The sequence below is a fragment of the Trichosurus vulpecula genome, chromosome 1 (genome assembly GCF_011100635.1).
Source record: "Trichosurus vulpecula isolate mTriVul1 chromosome 1, mTriVul1.pri, whole genome shotgun sequence".
In the NCBI taxonomy this organism is placed as follows: Eukaryota; Metazoa; Chordata; class Mammalia; order Diprotodontia; family Phalangeridae; genus Trichosurus; species Trichosurus vulpecula.
This window is the reverse complement of record NC_050573.1, coordinates 174,257,912-174,273,848: the sequence shown is the minus strand read 5'-3', so window position 1 is coordinate 174,273,848 and position 15,937 is coordinate 174,257,912.

Sequence of the window (15,937 nt, the reverse complement as noted above, 5' to 3'; positions counted from 1 at the left end):
TACTAAATTCTTTCTATTCAACAAATGAAGTTTTGATACCAAAACCATAGATAAACAAAATAGAGGGAAAATCATAAACCGTTATCTCTAATAAAAAAATCATTCCCAAATTTTTACATTAATTATTGGTGAAGAGGTTACTGCAACATTCCAAAAAGATCATCCACTATGAGCAATTTAGATTTGTACAAAGAAGGAAGGATTGGTTCAAATTAGGGAAAACTATAGACACACTAAAAAATATTAATAATAAAAACAATAAAAACTATATATTATATCAATAGATGGAGAAAAACTACAACACTTCTGTCTGATAAAATACTAAAAAGCAAGTCACTTCAACAAACATTTACCAAGGGTTTATTATAATCTACACTGGTGATACAAAGGAAGGCAAAAGACAGCCCCCTGCTTTCAAAGGAGTCACAGTCTAATGGGGGAGACAGCATGGTAAACAGCTATGTACAAACTATATACAGGATAAATTGGAAATAATCAACAAAGGAAAGGTGTTAACACTAAGGGGAATGATACAGAATGAAGGCAACAGAATCAGGAGAATCATTACTACAATAATAACATCATTTTAAAAAACAATGTTGGAAGATTTCAAAATCTGATCACTACTAACTAAGTCTAGAAGACTGAGGAAGAAACATCTTACCCAATTTGTGACAAAGAGTGATGGATTCAAGATGCAGAATGAGACATTTATTTTTGGACCTGGACAATGTAGAAATCTGTTTTGCTTAATTATGAATATCTGTTTTGTTCTGTTCTGTTTTGTTTTGTTTTGTTTTAAAGAGGGGTTGAGAAGGAGGGAAAGAGTCTAAGTTCCCCTCTCCAAAAAAAAAAAAAAAAGAATAAGAAAAGTACAGAAGGAATCATAGACCAGCAAGACAACTTCAAAAGTTCACATGTTGTTTTATTATTTACTTAAAAAGAAAAACAATCTCTATACAATAAAAATTCAGAATTTCATTTACAGCCCTTTTTTATCCCATAACATATATAGAAATGTGCATTTTACTTGGTAAGTAAACTCCAAACTTGACAAGTTTGGAATTTTTTAATATTCAAAAAAGGAAAATGGTTATATTTACAGAAGTGTATTAGTTAATCCTAGTTCTGCACACATGAATCCTATATTCTTGTCTGACTTATCCTTCCAGATCCTATCGTTAACCTGTGCCACCTAAGACTTGACTATCTTTTATGTCACAAATAGATTCCTCTTGGAATTTTCCACATCCTTTGCCCCATACTTTCAGCCCAGCAGAATCCAAAAGTTCTTTCCTCTTTTGGTAGACTCCCAAATTCTGGGGTGGAACAAAAGGATTAAATTGGATCCATCCAGGCACAATCCAGATTTAATTTACTTCTCTTAAAAATTTTCCTTAATGGTAGCCTCCATATTAAGCATTCCCTAGTCTCCTGGGAAGAAGTCATCTTAGATCATTTCTCTACAGGAACATTTGGAAATTGAAAACAGAGAGGACCAGACAGAGAGTATGGTTTTATAGCTCCAGACCATGCAATTATATAAAACACCAGCTTTTTCTTTTAAATTCCTTGAGAGTGATGATTAAACTTGAGCTTCTGAGTCTCTAAATAATTTCTGTTCTAAAATGATCATTTTTTTGTAATGGGGTGAGAATCAGCCTACAAGAGGTATCAAACACGTGACCTACAATACTCCCAAATACAGCTCAACCAGATTATAATGTAATTGGGAAATATTTAACTAAATAAATTTAAAAGCAATAAACACGGCTAACGTTACATTTAAAAACTAAGTCAATATGCAGTCTATATATCCTTATATAAGGATTAGTGGCCCCATTTCTATTTGGCTTTGACACCATTGGCTTAGACTGCTACACTTAGATTAAGTGACAAAATGGTTAGCCCTGAAATGTTTATCAGGTGAGAGCACATCTTGATTGTTCAAGGCCTGGAGACTTCCTTGGGTGTAATAGTAATTATGTTTGGATTGGCTGGTGAAACTTGGTCATACACTGTGGGTCTTCTATAGGTTGGCAGTCTTTGGGGGAGGAGGAGTTCTGGTGTGGCAGAGCTTGTGGTGGTTGTGGAGAGGGAGTCCTCCTGATAGTTACACTGCTGAAAGCAGTGCTTGCACTCACAGACCAGAGCACAGGCCAGGAGAGGAGTACCATACCACCTCAGAATAGAGGTAGCTCTAAAAACATCAGTGCAAACCCTCTGAAGCTTGGTACAGAGCACTCTCTGCTCTGGAAGCAGTCATACTCTGACAAAGAGCTCAACAGTCAAGTAACTGGCTGGAGAAAAGAACAGGCAGCAAAAAAGGACTCAGACTACAGAATCTTTCCTTGGTGAAAAAGAAGATCAAAACATACAGCCAGAAGAAGTCAACAAAGTCAAAGATCCTATATTAAAAGCCTCCAAGAAAAATGAATTGGTCTCAGGCCATGGGAGAGCTCAAAAAGGATTTGGAAAAGCAAGTTAGAGAAGTAGAGGAAAAATTAGGAAGAGAAATAAGAGTGATGCAAGAAAATCATGAAAAACAAGTCAATGACTTGCTAAAGGAGACCCAAAAAATACTGAAGAAAATAACACCTTAAAAAATAGACTAACTCAAATGGCAAAAGAGCTCCAAAAAGCCAATGAGGAGAAGAATGCCCTGAAAGGCAGAATTAGCCAAATGGAAAAGGAGGTCCAAAAGACCACTGAAGAAAATACTGCCTTAAAAATGAGAATGGAGCAAGTGGAAGCTAGTGACTTTATGAGAAATCAAGAAATTATATAACAGAACCAAAAGAACGAAAAAATGGAAGATAATGGGAAATATCTCATTGGAAAAACCACTGACCAGGAGAATAGATCCAGGAGAGATAATTTAAAAATCATTGGACTACCTGAAAGCCATGATCAAAAAAGGAGCCTAGACATCATCTTTCAAGAAATTATCAAGGAAAACTGCCCTGATGTTCTAGAACCAGAGGGTAAAATACAAATTGAAATAATCCACTGATCACCTCCTGAAAGAGATTCCTAAAAGAAAACTCCGAGGAATATTGTAGCCAAATTCCAGTGTTCCCATGTCAAGGAGAAAATATTGTTACCATCCAGAAAGAAATAATTCAAGTATTGTGGATATCAGGATAACACAAGATTTAGCAGCTTCTACATTAAGGGAACAGCTTGGAGTATGAGATTCCAGAGGTAAAAGGAGATAGGATTAAAACCAAGAATCACCTACCCAGCAAAACTGAGTATAATACTTCAGGGCAAAATATGTATTTTCAATGAAATAGAGGACTTTCAAGCATTCTTGATGAAAAGACCAGAGCAGAATAGAAAATTTGACTTTCAAGTACAACAACAAGAGAAGCATGAAAAGGTAAATAGGAAAGAGAAATTATAAGGGACTTCCTAAAGTTGAGCTGTTTTGTTTACATTCCTACATGGAAAGATGATATTTGTAACTCATGAGACCTCTCTCAGTATTAGAGTAGTTGAAGAAAGTATACATACAGACATACATATATATGGAGAGAGAGGGCACAGGATGAGTTGAATATGAAGGGATGATATCTAAAAAAATAAAATTAAGGGGTGATAGAGGAATATATTGGGAGAAGGAGAAAGTGGCAAGAAAAAGCTGTTATAATGGAAGGGAAGAGGGGGTAGGTGAAAGGGAATGAGTGAATCTTGCTCTCATCACATTTGGCTTTAAGGAGGGAATAACATACACACTCAATTGGGTATCTTACCCTACAGGAAAGTAGGGGGGGAAGGGGACAAGAGGTAGGGGGATGATTGAAGGAAGAGCAGATTGGGGGAAGAGGTAGTCAAAAGCAAACACTTTTGAAAAGGGACAGGGGCAAAGGAGAAAATCGAATATAGGGGGACAGGATAGAGTGGAGGAAAATATAGTTAGTTTTTCACAACATGACTATTGTGGAAGTGTTTTGCATAACAATATATATATATATATATATATGTGTGTGTGTGTGTATATATATATAACCTACATTGAATTGCTTACCTTCTCAAGGAAGGTGGGTGAGGAGGGAAGAAGGGAGAGAATTTGGAACTCAAAGTTCTAAAAACAAATGTTAAAAAATTGTTTTTACATGCTGTTGGAAAATAAGCTATACAGGCAATGGGGTATAGAAATCTATCTTGCCCTACAAGAAAGTAAGGGGAAAGGGGATGGGGGGGAGTGGGGTGATAGAAGGGAGGGCAGACTGGGGAAAGGGGCAATCAGAATACATGCCATCTTGGGGGAGGGTAGAGATGGGGAGAAAATTTGTAACTCAAAATCTTGTGGAAATGAATGTTGAAAACTAAAAATAAATTTTAAAAAAGATGAAATAAAAAAATAAATTAAATATTTATCCAGTTCAATCCTTAGAGATTGGCCCATCCAGCAGCGTAAAGAAAATTGTCCCTGAGAAGATATTGCTTTGGAATGAAGAAAAGCACCTTGGCCTTAATCTTCTCTCTACTGCTCCCCTGCCATCCCCTGCCCCCCGCTGGAGGAAGACCTTGAGAGCTTCAAAAAGTCTGGAAAACTTTGGACTTACCATTCTTCCATTGGTATCCTGTTATGGTCTCTGGACAACAGCAGCTGATGGCAGTGTCTGCATCAGTATCCAAGAACAGATTGCACATGATGAGAAAAGTAGATGCAAGGTTCTACAAAGACACTGGCAGAAAAGCTGTCACTCAGTTATGTCTGTGATTCCATGGACCATAATGCACCAATACTGCCCATGTAGTTTTCTTGGCGAAAAATATCAGAGTGGTTTGTCCTTTCTTCTCCAGTGGATTGAGACAAAGAGAGGTTAAGTGATTTGCCCAGGGTCACACAGCTAGTAAGTGTCTGAGGCTGGATTTGAACTCATATCTTCTTGATCTCAGACCCAGCACTCTAATCCACTGAGGATTATCTTGAGGACTCCAGCAAGAGGACTTTTTTGTGAGTTATCCTATTTGCTACATGTGCTCTAAGGTTGAGATCACTTTCCCTGGGCTGTATTAGATTATCATACTGGGATGCTCATTAATAAAGACAATTCAGTTCTACAACCTTTTGAGTTCCAAATTTTCTCCCCTTCCCTCGCCATGCCCCTCTCCAAGAAGTCATTCAATCTGATATAGGCTCTACACATACATTCACATTAAACATATTTTCACATTATAGAAAGATAATTCTTTACCTTTCAAGACTACCTCCAGAAACCTGAAGGAGCCATGCTCAGAGGATTTGACTCATTCATGACAGTAGGAGTTGGGATAGTATCACATTATAAATATGAAATGGAGGTAATGAACAGATTCAAGGAATTAGATCTGGTAGATAGAGTGCTATATTAGTAAGGCAAGATTCATGACCTCAAGGATGACCATGAATATGCCTGAATGGTTTGGAATCATAAAGTATAAGTAATCCTCTAGATAGAAGGCAGAAGAAGTATAGCATTTATTTAGACATGAGAGAATCCAATCCCAGGACCAGTAATTCCAATTCCATATAGTAGCAATAATATTCCAAAACCAATAAGCCCACCTCAATGTAGCAACAAGGAAATTGTAACACAATATTATACCAAGGAGCTAGGTCATCCTATAACCTTTCCCCCTGCTAGGGCCTTCCTGTAAACAATCACCCATGAATCCTAACTCACTGGTCAGCACTCTCTTCTGCAGCTCTGTAGACTCCGAGTTTCTGCTCCTTCTCTTTGGGCTGTGTAATAGTAATTAAGGTGGGACTTTTTGCTGCTCTTCTCTTAAGTGCCTTTAAGTATTCTGGCCTTTGTTTGAATGGGGCAAATAAAGTGGAATCTTTTTGTCTTGGTTATTTCTAAGCACAGAGACAATTGGGAGTCACTGATTTGTATGTGATGTGATACTGGGGTTGGGGAACTATCCCACACTCAGCCTGGGTGAGGTCAGAGCCCTCAGGGCTCTGAACAGGATATAATTGAGGACAGCTTGGTATTTGACTTTTGGGGCATACTCATGGAAGGAGTGTTGAGACTCTGGGTAAACTGCAAACTGCCCCCCAGCTTTGCAACCCAGAAGTTGGCACTGGTAACTATGTATTGTGATTTGAATCAGACAAGGTCTGTCTGTTGATGTTTGTAATTTCTGTTTGTATTTGCCTTGAAGTTCAGGGGGCTGATCTTTTCCCCCTGAACTGTGAATGATATTTGTATGTTTGATTAAACTGAGATTGTTAACCTCTTAAAGTTACTTTCCTTAGTAAAGCAGATCAAAGAACCTGCGTTGGCAGCTTTCTGGGTGCTGGCTGTTGGTGGATCTTATACCCCCACAGCAGCTGCTAGCAAGATTGTTACTACAGGCCGAATTCCAATTACTATAGCCTTCACCACCTCAATGTCCTCTTAATGTCTGCTTCTGAATCCTGCCACTCTCAGTTCTGCTGCTCTTCTGCTCTCAGTTCTGCTCCCCTTCAATTCTACTTCTCTCTCACTCTGGGCTCTCCTTTTATGCAGTCCAAGCTGGCATCTGATTGACTCAGTATCAGTATACATACCATTGGCTCTGATCTTAGCAACTCTCTTTAGGGTCCTGAGGGCTTCACACCCACATTATCTTAACTAGCAAAAGGGTGTGGGCCTGGGGCCTCACACCTAGTTAGTGAAAGGGTGTGGAACTGCCTCTAATACAGCCTCCCTTTGTTGGCCCAACTTGAGGCCTATTCAATGGGTGGAAATGATCTTTCATTTACTGATTGGCCTTACAAGTACCTGAAGAACTATGGATGGAGGTTTGCAACATTACAACAACAACAACAAACTCCAAATAAAAAGAAGAACAAGAAAGTACAATATCTGATAAGGTTTTACAAAAAGCTGAGGAAAGAGGGAAAGGGAAAGGGAAAGAAGAAAGGAAAAGAAATGCCCAACTGAATGCAGAATTACAAAGAATATCAAGGAGAAATAAGAAGGTTTTTTCTTAAGTGAGCAATGCAAAGAAAAAGAAGAAAACAATAGAATGGGAAAGACAAGAGGTATCTTCAAGTAAATTAGAGATATCAAAGGTCTTCATGCAAAAATGGGCATGCTAAAACACATAAATGGAAGGGACTTAACAGAAACAGAAGAGATTAAGAAGAGGTGGCAAGAATACACAAAAGAATTATACAAGAAATATCTTAACATGACCAATAACCACAATAGTGAAGTTACTGATCCAGAGTCAGATATCCTAGAGAATGAAATCAAGAGGACCTTATGAAGCATTGCTAACAATAAGGCTAGTAAAAGTTATGGAATTTCAGCTGAGCTATTTAAAATTCTGAAAGATGGTGCTGTTAAATTGCAACACTCAATGTGCCAGCAAATTTGGAAAATTTAACAGTGGCCACTGAATTAGAAAAGATCAATTTATGTCCCAATCTTAAAGAAGAACAATAAAAAAGAATGTTCAAATTACCAAACAATTGTGCTCATTTCACATGCCAGCAAGGTTATGCTTAATATTCTGAAGCTAGGCTTCAGCAATATGTGAACCAAGAATTACCAGAAGTCCTGGCTAATTTTCAAAGAGGCAGACAAACTAGAGACCAAATTGCCAACATTCACTGGATTATGAAGAAAGCAAGGAAGTTCCAGAGAAACATCAACTTCTACTTCACTGACTACACTAAAGCCTTTAACTGGATCACAACAAAATGTGACAAGTTCTCAAAAAGATGGGAGTACCAAATCATCTTACTTGTCTCCTGAGGAACCTGTATATGGGTCAAGAAGCAACAGTTAAAACTGAACATGGAACAACTGATTGGTTTTAGATTGGAAAAGGAGTACAACAAGGCTGAATATTGTCACTTTATTTATTTAACTTATATACAGAGTAAATTATGTGAACTGCCAGGCTACCATAAAAAACCCCTAAGATCTTGATATCCCATCACTTCTTGGAAATAGGGGGAAAAGAAATGGAAGCAGTATCAGATTCCATATTATTGGACTCAAAGACCCTGGCAGATGGAGACTGTAGCTATGAAATTAAAAGATGCTTGCTCATTGGAAGGAAAGCTGTGGCAAATTGGGACAGCATACTAAAAAAAAGCAAAGACATCATCTTGCCAACAAAGGTCCACAAAGTCAGAGCTATGCCTTTTCCAATAGCAATATATGGCTGTGAGACTTGGACTATAAGGGAAGCTGAGTGCCACAGAATAGATGCTTCCATTTTGTGGTGCTGGAGAAGACTTTTGAGAAATCCTTGGACAGTCAGAAGATCAAATTAATGAATAGTTAAAGAAATTGATTCAGCATCTTCACTGGAAGGTCAAATACTGAAGTTTAAATACTTTGGCTGCATAATGAGAAGATGGAATTCATTGGAAAAGATTCTGATGTTAGGAAATATTGAAGGCAGAAGGAAAAGGGTATGACAGAGGATAAGATGGATAGATAGTATCATGGAAACAGTGAACATGAACTTGAACAGATTTCAAGAGATAGTGGAGGAAATAAGGGCTTGGTATGTCCATTGGGTCATGAAGAGTCAGACATGGCTGAATGACCGAACAACAAAAAACAAAAAAATTAAGCATTTTGTCCCTAAACTTTTAGGAATCAAGGCCTTTTGTTTAGGATGGCAACATGAAGGACCTAGGGGAACCCAATTTTCCCACAATAATCTCAGCAAAGATGTAAAAGGAAAAAAAGAAGATTGAACAATGGGAAAAATAAATACATTCTATCTAGTCCAGTACTCACAAAGAAGATGGCCAGGAGAGTACTTGGAGAGTACTTGGAAATTGGCTATAACAGATTAGGAGGAAGACAGCCACGCTCCAATAAACAGGGACTGATATATTCAGGCACTCTGAGTGGTACAGTATCAGTGGGATTTGAAGTTAGCCCAACCTCTAGTAAATGGGACCCAAAGCCTAGAGGCATTCTCAGCAGAGAAGTGCCATGGAAGTGTGAAGTCAGCCTGAGTTTCCATAAATGATGCATGAAGCCAGAGGGATCTTGGTGCTAATCTGTTGGAGAATCAGTGTTGGACAGAGCCAGCGCCCACAGTCTACTCTTTACAGAAAAAAAAAGACAAATTTAAATGAGTGGAGATATGTTAATTGCTTATAGTTTGGTCATGCTAATATAAATGAAATGACAATTCAGCCTAAATTAATTTACTGAATTGGTACCCTACTAATCAAACTATCAAACGATTACTTTACAGAACTAGATAAAATAGTAACAGAGTTCATCTAAAGGAACAAAATGTCAATCGTCTCCAGAGAAATAATGAAAAAAAAATCATAAGGAAGGTGACCTAGCAACACCAGATCTTGAATCTTTGATTACAAAACAGTAATCATTAATACTAGTTAGTATGGGTTAAAAAAAAACAGATGGATAGCTAGGCTGCACAGTGCACTGAGCCTGGAGTCAGGAAGACCTGCCTGAGTTCAATTCCAGCCTCAAACACTTACTAACTGTGTGACCTGGGTAAGTCTCTTTACCCTATTTGTATTAGTTCTTCATCTATTAAAATAAACTAGAGAAGGAAACGGCAAACTACTCCAGTATCTTTGCCAAGAAAACCCCAAATGAGGTCACAAAGAGCCAGACACAACTGAAATGATTCAACAGCAACAACAAAACAGAGAGTAGATCAAATTAGGGATACAAGACCCAGAGGTGATTGACCCTAGTGTCATGGTATTCAAAAACTGCAAAGGCACCAATTGCTAGGATAAGGATTCACTTCAACAAAAAGCTCCTAGGAAAATTGGAAATCAGACAGGGGGAAAATTAGGCTTAGATTAATATCATATTATATAATACAATAAGTTCCAAATCAATATATGACCTAGGTACAAAACTAATAAACAAATAGAGAGATACAGATGAAGGAAGAAGATACCTTTTACATTTATGCATAATTCGAGGCCAAGGGAAAGAGAACTAACTAAGAGGGTCCAAGAAAGCAACATTTAGGATAATGGTCTCCGGAGTTGGAGCTATAGTCCCTCTGAAGGATAGAGAGGTGGAGAGATGATGGAATGGCTCTAAGGGAGCCTTATCTTGACCCCAACTGGTGTGTAATAAGTCAATCAGCAGGTAGATGTGTTGTATCCAACCCTCACACTCTTTCTCTACCCTTGCCTCCAGGCAATTGTATGATTTCTTCAAAACAACTCACCCAAACTCTTCAATGTTTCCTCACTCCACCCCTCCTATCCTTGGCTTCCCATGTGGCAGGTAATAACCTAACCAGACACCCATGGGCAAAATTCTTTGAAGCCCTTCACTCCATCCCCCTCATAAGACATTGTGGACCCTGTTCATCCAGGAGGGCTCTACACTCCTAGGCAGTGGCCTGGAGCAAGCCCTCCGGTCCACTGCTCCACACATTTTAGATTCTCTCAATGGAACAATGTAATAGAGAATGACTAGGCATAGAATGGGATTGCATTAACTTTCCCTAAAAATCCATGTCCCACCATCCCTCAATCAAATGTATTTGCAACCCTTAGCATTGTCCTTGGCTCCTCATTTTCCCTTATCCCATATATCTAATCAGTTCTCAAATCTTAAGATTTTTACCTTCATATTATCATTCAAATCCATCTTCCTTCTCTCTACTTATATATCCAACACTCCAGTTCAGCCCCTTATCACATCTTCCCTGGACTATTACAAAAGCCCCCTTATCGGTCTTCCTGCTTCTAGTCTCTCCTGTCTCCAATACATCCTCCATAGAGCTGCCAACAAAAGTGATTTCAGTAAAGCACATGCCACTCCCCTATTCCCTAAACTCCATTCATTCTAGAATCAGAAAGGTAGCATGGAAGGAAGGATAGAGGGAAGGAAGGAAGGAAAGAAGGATGGAAGGAAGGAAGGAAGGAAGGAAGGAAGGAAGGAAGGAAGGAAGGAAAGAAGGAAGGAAGGAATGAAGAAAGGAAGGAAGGAAGGAAGGGAGGAAGGGAGGAAGGAAGGAAGGAAAGAAGGAAGGAAGGAAGGAAGGAGGGAAGGAAAAAACCATTTATTAAGCTATTACTATGGTCTAGGAACTATGCTAAACACTGGGATTACAAAAATAGGTCAGTGAGACAGTTCCTGCCCTCAAGGACCTTACATTCTAATAAAGACATCACATAAAAGTGATTTAGAGTTGAAAGGGAATCACAGAGAATTGCTTAGAGATAGTGGGGAAATGGAATGGCAAGACTGTGACCAGACAAAATAAGGTAAAATCTCACAAACCAGAATCCAGGATCCTAAGGAAAGAAGTCCAAGTTCCAATGAGAGAAGTAAGATACAAGAATACAACCAGAAAGGCTTGGAGATGGGTAGGAAATGAGCCTGGGAATAGAAAAGAAAAGAGGAAAGCTCATGAATCAGAATCCAGGATCCCAGGGTTGGGAGTCTGAGTTGTGTTGGGAGAAGGTAGAGAACTGAGAATAAGCAGCATGACTAGGATATAGGCCTGGGACTGTTCAAGATAATGTGGTGCTAATGCGATTAAAGATCTTCCCTGCCCATTAATCCCCTTAATAGGCCTCATGTGGAGTTAGTTAAGGGACGCTTGATTAGCGGAGGCTTGTTTGTAGGAAGGCCCACATCCTTTTGCTAATTAGGTTACTAGAGGTGTATATACTCTGAGGGTAGCTGTTAAGCTTTCAGAACTGCAAGCTCTCAGAACTTCTGGAAGATAGGATGCAGGCAAGCAGACAACTAGGACTTGTGAGTGTTTACAGGAAGGCAGCAGCAGAGGGAAAGGTTACGGGATGGCTTGGCTCCCTGCTGCATTATTGTGTTTTAATTTCCTTGCTGCTATAATGAAGTGGATTTACTGGTTTGGGAATACAATTGCTGCCATGTTGAATTGGATTTATTGGTTTGGGGATTTAATCCTTTGGTGTCTGAATAAATGTTTTACTTCTTCTGCTTTCTATATGGAGAGTCTCATATTCTGTGATACAGACCTATACAGGCATATTCATGGTCATTATCAATATTGTGACACTTGCCTTACAGATATAGATAAGAAGAAAGCACAAAAAGATAAAAAATTATTTCATCCTGATTTCATACATTTTCACTTTTATTTTTTCATTGTACATATTATATAATTTATAAGGTAGGCAGATAGATATAGATGTTGATACAGGTGTAGATATAGATACAGATTATATGTATATATATATATATATGTGTGTGTGTGTGTATAGAGAGAGAGAGATGATATAGAAATGGATATGGATATAGATAGATGCAGATATAAAGTAGATATAGATACAGACACAGATATAGATATAGATGTGGATTTGAATGGAAATCAAAATGGAGAGATAAATATATAGATGCACCTTCCAACAGAGGTAGAGATATATATTCAGATGTAGGTGTAGAAATAGATATAAATATTGATATAAATATAGATATGGATATAGATAGATACAGGTATATACATATATATATAGATGTAGATATAAATAATAGATGATATAGAAATGGATATAGACATATATAGATGCAGATGCAGATGTAGATAAATATCAATATTGATACCAATATATATATGGAGCAGCTAGGTGGCTCAGTGTATACAGAGCCAGCTGAACCTGAAGTCAGAAAGACCTGGGTTCAAACACAACCTTCAGACATTAGCTGTGGGTCCCTGGGCAATTGACTTAATCCTGTCTACCTCAGTTTCTTCATCTTCAAAATGAGCTGGAGAAGGAAATGGCAAATCACTCCAGTTCTTAGCCAAGAAAAACCCAAATGGCCTCATGAAGAGTCAAACATGGCTGAAATGACTGAACAATAATAACAAAATAGATATGTAGATATCAATATGTAGATATGTAGATATCAATTCATCAATATGAATATATGAATATGGACATGAATAGATGATAGACATAGAGATATATTGGAAGTTCATGTCCAAAACTATTTCATCAATGGGGTACCTGATTTCTTTTTAAAAATATTTGGAAACCACCACTGTAGGAGGTTGTCCACAAGCTGAACCTTGAAGAAAATGAGGAATCCTAAGAAGTAGAATGGTAAAGAGGGGGCGGGGATCCTAGGTCAAGGGGAGGCTCTGGATGTAGGAAATGGAGTATAAATTTCACAGAATAACAAATAGCTAGTTTGGCTAGAAAGCAAGTGGATAAATTGGAAATAAGTTGAATGAGCCTGGAAGCCTAGCCTGGAGCCAGATTGTGAAAAGTTTTAAGTGCCAAGCTGAGGAGTTTGTATTTTACCTTACTATGGTTTTAGATGCAGTTAAAATAATAATAATAATAAATAAGCAAACAACCAGAAACCAGGTAGGTTATTGCAGAGCTTTCTCTTTTATCCAAATATTATTAATAGTAATTACATTAATTCTTTTGCTGTTCTAACACTAAAAAAAAAAAAAATTAAACAAATGTTATGTTGTGGGTGAAGACTGTAACCTTATGCTAAGAATGCATTACTGCTTCTCTGTGTACTTTAACCTATATTGAAATGTGATTTTGAGTTTCTGCTGAACAGAAGAAAGCTGGTCTATGGCAAGGTCAACCTAACAAACATACAAAAAACTATCCTTCAGGTCCCAAGCAGAACCTACAGTAGGACTTCAGTTTGCCTTTGAAACTGCTAAGCATTCTTTCCTTTTTTTTGCTAAGCATTCTAATGAAATAGATTTGATTTCCATTTTAACAATGTCACACAAATGTGCTACATGACACTTTCCCAATAACAGCTTCAGCATCATTCATTTTGACACCATCCATTGTTATGGAAAACAAAATGAATCAAGAAAATATTGAGTGCGTGTAGAGGAAATTTCTTTTTATTTTGCAATCAAATAGCCAAGGGGCACACTGCGTTGGACATTTGTCTGATGATGATTAGGACTATTAAAGAAATCCAACTACGAGGCTCCTCTTTGTGCTCCCCCACTTTGCTCAGAAGTGAAGTTCTAGTCAACCTAAGCAAGACATGCACCTGCAGAAAGATGGATATGTGCATAGGGAACTATATTCTAAAACTGGTATTTGGATTAAACTGTTTGGTCCTACTACCAAGAAATTCTCATTTAAGAGTTATACACTCCACCAAACAATGGTTCTTTTATCAGCCATACCACGTACCTTAATTTTTGGCAGAGTAACAAAGGTCCTTCTCTGAAGGCTCATTGTACAGGGTGTTCCTAAAGTCTGGACCCATGGGCAAAAATGCATATTTTCAAGAAATGAAATGAATGAAATTTTTATTTAATTGGAATATTAACAAATAACATCTTCAATATGGCTTCCATCATTTGTGATGCAAAGGTTGACATGCTTTGCAAGATTTACATGAACTCGATGCAATAACTACACACTGCTGTCAATTGCCTATGTGTCCACCCTGTAGTATGAAGGTGACCTTGCATCCTCAAAGGCTAGGTAAGATACAACCAAGCAAGAAAGGTTTTGAGTATAATCCCAGGGTAAGACTTTTTTATCTTTGAGAAGCATCCTAATTAAATACTGCATTTGACTGCATAATCATTGCCACCAAATAATCATCACACCCTGTTTCTTTTTCAGTCTGAAAATTGGTTTATAACCTTTCATCGCATAATCATTGCATGGTATAATTCTGTTCATCATGCCACTTAAAAGGTAAACAGAGCAGCAATGTATTCACCAGTGGCATTTGGATACATATTTATCTCTTGCCATCAACCTAGAATTCTCAGCTCACATGCATTGTCAGTATATTTTCAAAAGCTGACTTGTGTGGTTTGTTTAGAGCACTGCAATACCAATGATATTGTCACTCAACCCAATGAAGAGCCATAGGCACAAGGGGAGCCAGCAGGAAGGCAAAGCTGCCATGAGTAAGTCATGTGATATGGTAAGACTTGCATCTTCCCAATTTTAATGTATATTCATAAGTATTCCATGCATCCTAATCTTGCACCAAAGACAGTTTAGTAATAAATGATTTTTTAAGTAATACTGGCACAATTTTTATAAAACCTTCAGATAATGGTCACACCCCACTTTTTGCAAAAAAAAAATTGACGTAAAATCTTCAACAATTATGCAGTGAAATACAGTATGAAAACCACTATGTTAACCACTACAAAAACATTCTTTGGCTAACACAAAACAAATAAAAGTATAAAATTACCTTCAGTTTCATGGGATTCCCCCTTTTGCCTTCACAGTGCTAGTGAAGGAGTGGTAGAAAATGGAAACCTGATAATTACACAGTTTTTAGATGATCCATAACCATCTGTTTTACTGATGGTACTGTAAGGTGAGATCCTTTCCCAACAACTACTGCTTGAGATCCTGTAACAACAATGCTTCTAGCAGCTGCTGTGGAGGTGAAAGACCAACAGTCAGAGCACACAGGAGGGCTGCTAGTACAAGTTCTGTGATTTGCTTTTCTAAGGAAAGCAACTTTAAGGGGTTAACAATCTTACTTTAATTAAATATATTTATCATTCACTTAGTTCAGGTAAAAAAGTCAACACCCTGAACTTCAGAGCAAATACAAACAGAAAATATAAACACATCAACAGACAGGCTTTTGTCAGATCAAGATATCACATACATAGTTACCAGAAAAAGAAGCACCAATATCTGGATTTTCAAAGTTGGTGGCTGGGGGGGTGGGGCTCCTTAACAGCTACCAAGAGTCTTGTCTGGTCAAATCACAAGACACTCTTCCAGTGAGTGAGCCCCAAACAAAATGCTAACCTCAGAGTATGTATACACTTCTTGAGGGTCAGAGCACTTCACACCTCTTGAAGGTTTCATACCTCTCATGATCTAATTAGCAGAAGGGTGTGGGCCACTCTACAGTCAAAGGCAATTCTCAATCAAAGACATTCAATTGCCTTAGTGCTGAGAAGCACTCCAAAACAAAAGACAACAAAAAGGTCCCACTTTGCTTGCCCTTAC